Source organism: Halyomorpha halys, unplaced genomic scaffold (genome assembly GCF_000696795.3).
Source record: "Halyomorpha halys isolate HHAL.00 unplaced genomic scaffold, Hhal_1.1 Scaffold933.1, whole genome shotgun sequence".
NCBI classification, from domain to species: domain Eukaryota; kingdom Metazoa; phylum Arthropoda; class Insecta; order Hemiptera; family Pentatomidae; genus Halyomorpha; species Halyomorpha halys.
In genome coordinates this window covers 154,679-157,744 of record NW_027113808.1, presented here as the reverse complement: position 1 = coordinate 157,744, position 3,066 = coordinate 154,679, and the positions used below count along the sequence as shown (strand labels likewise).

At 29.9% G+C, this 3,066-nt stretch overlaps 1 protein-coding gene across 1 annotated transcript in view; it reads left to right on the top strand.

Annotated features, from left to right (window-relative positions):
* LOC106687236 (tubulin alpha-1A chain) overlaps window positions 1-3,066 on the top strand; it is a 205,733-nt gene that overhangs the window by 172,742 nt on the left and 29,925 nt on the right. The window lies entirely within an intron of this gene.

Genomic DNA, 3,066 nt, shown 5'->3' with positions numbered 1-3,066 from the left:
GATGGTGTCTAGTGGTTGAATTAAATATAGCGCATCCCTTTTCAGTCGGTTCCCATCAGGAACTGATAGAGATACATAATATAAATATACAATATAAATACAAATACATAATATAAATACAATAATATATGAATAAATTCCAAAATAATATCGTGTACGGGGAACCCCCAGTCGGGCTTAGAAACCCCGAGCTCCGTACACGGCAGTATGCACATATATACAACAAGTAAATTTGCTGTAGGTGATATAGTGACATGATAAAAACATGTGGAGAATCTACCCACTGATAGAACTCCAATTACATTTCTAGAGGAGAAGATCTCGAGGCCATCTTCTTTTCAGACGCCTAGGAGGATTATTAGGTAATGAAGGAGAAGCCAGATTAGAAACAAGTGAATTTGGGTGGTTGAGAAGTTTATTGTAGAAGGAACGGTATCTGGTTCTGGCCAAATCGGCAACATATGGAATATTGAGGTCCTGATGGATGACTTGATTTGTGACAAAGTAGGGAGCATTAAAGATTTTACGAAGGATTTTGGACTGTAAGGATTGTATTCTGGAGGAATTTGATGGTTTAGTGGAGCCCCAAAGCTCAACTCCGTATGTCCAGATAGGCCTTATAATTAAATTTATATTTAAATCTTTTTTCTTATATTTCATCGTTATTACTTACCAGGTTCAGTATAAAGTTAGATTTATGTTAAAAAAAAAAAAAAAAAAAATGGCTCTTTTATGTATTTTTTTTAATCAAATTAGTACATACCGAATTTTTTTTTTAATATATAAAATCTGTTTCCCCGATATTTAACACCTTATTACTTTGACAAAGTCCGTTTTATGATTTATTGTATTGTATAAAAAATCATATTTTCCGCTATCATGTAGTGTGGCTGTTCTTACAATAAAACATTTATAGATTTCGCTAACGAAAGAAAGTACACAATATTATTCCTTTTGAAAAATCTTTATTCATCCTACAAGACAATTGTTGTTATGTATTAGGTGTCGAGGGAGATATAAATATGCATGGATACGGAGAAGAGTTGACGTTGATGGAACTTAAAACGAAGCAATTCCCCCTCGGGGTATTTTTAAATTTCAGATCCAACTTACTAACTTCGCCTGACGGCTGGCCTTTCTTTCCAACTTACTTGCCAATTTAACTTTTCCTTGTCTGATAATTTGTTTTGTAAATTGAAAGATCTCCGGCTTCCCCTGAGCCGAGTGTACTTTATGAATACCCACTTTTATTGTTTGACAGGCATTGCTCCTCTTTATATAAAATCTTGTTGGGGCCTCTTGACCCATCAGCTTTCTCTAGAAAAAGTAACAATTTTACTTTATTTTTTAAATTGAAGAAGATTCCATTACTATTTTTTCTCTCTTTTTTCCCAATTATAATAGTAATAGATCCCTAAGGGGGAAAAAAGATAGTAATTTCACCTTATTATTACTTTAATGAAAAATATGTATAATTACTGGTCAAAATTGATGAGTCTGCCAAGTATAAAAAATGGGTGAATAAAAAATGGCGGCTGTTTCAAAATATAAAAAAGTAATTTTTTATTCGAACCAAAAACACTAGAAAACGTAAGAGAACATCATTTAAAGTAGAGTAAATTTGCTAAAATATGAGCTCTAATAGAGCTATTTACGTTGAATATTTCTCGAGATATGGCTTTTTAAAAAGCAACATTTCATAAAAATGTAATGAAAGATTAGTAGTTAGTGAATTTATTTTGAGAAATCTATATCTCAAAAACTACTCGACATACAGATGTCTATTAGCACTCAAATTAAAGCTAGATTAATGGAATATAAAGTAGCTTCTTACCTTTATCTTCGTATGAATAGTAGTTTTCATGATATTTGCTAAAATAAATTGACTTATAGTTGTTCTGACAAATTTTCATGTGTTAAATTTATATTCATATGCGAATATCATAAAAACTACTACCTGTACGAAGATACGTGTCATAAACTACTTTAAAGTAAGTTAAATTATCTTTTGAGTGCTGGATACAAATCTGGATACAAAAATCAAATATTTTATCCAAACAACTAGAAATTAACATTTTGTGAATTTATTTTGTCAAATATCATAAAAACTACTACTCCTACAAAGATAAATGTTATAAATTATTTTATAGTAAATTTAACTAGCTTAAATTTGTGTGCTAATAGATATCTATAAGTCAGATATTTCCTGAGATATAGATTTCTCAAAAAACTTCTAATCTTTTAGTACATTTTTATGAAATGTTGCTTTTTAAAAAGCTATGTCTTGGGAACCATTGAACATATATAGCTCTATTAGAACTAATATTTCAGAAAATTTAATCTACTTTAATTAATGTTGTATAAGGTTTTCTAGTGTTGTTGGTAGTTTTAGTGCTCGAAATGAAAAATTAATTTTTTCCGTTTAAAATCAGCCACCATTTTTATTCTCCCTACCTATACCATCAATTTGAACCAGTAATTATACATAGTTTTCATTAAAGTAATAAAATATTAGGATGAAATAGCTACCTTTTTTCTCCTCTTGGGCTCTTAGACTACAAGAGAACTTGTAGCTGATAAAATTAGACAGAAGTATATTTATTACACCCCTTTTCAGAACCAGACCCTTTAGAATAAATATCTAAAGATTCTAGGAGCTCAATCAGAAGAAGACACTCAGATTTTCTTCAAATCAAAGAGGATTAAAATATATTACATATTTTAAACGAGCTTAGCAGTGCATAAAGAAATAATAGTTCGAGTTCGCTAATCATCCTTAGGATACGTCGTATGCGTCGTAATTATTTAATATTATTCTCTACAGTCCGAATCCCTGAAACAAATTGCTTTCTGTTAAAAAAAAAAACCTACCCAATGTATGTTTTATTTTTGAAATGTGTTATTTTAAAAAAAGTCTTGTTTTGTGAACAAAAAAATTTTTAAAAAGTGTGTTTAGTCCTGAGAGAGAAAACAAAAACTAACTTAAAAAAATTCTAAAAACCGCAGAAGTGCCGCATTTTTGAACACTTCGACCGTTAATATTAATATGAAATAATTTCTTATTAT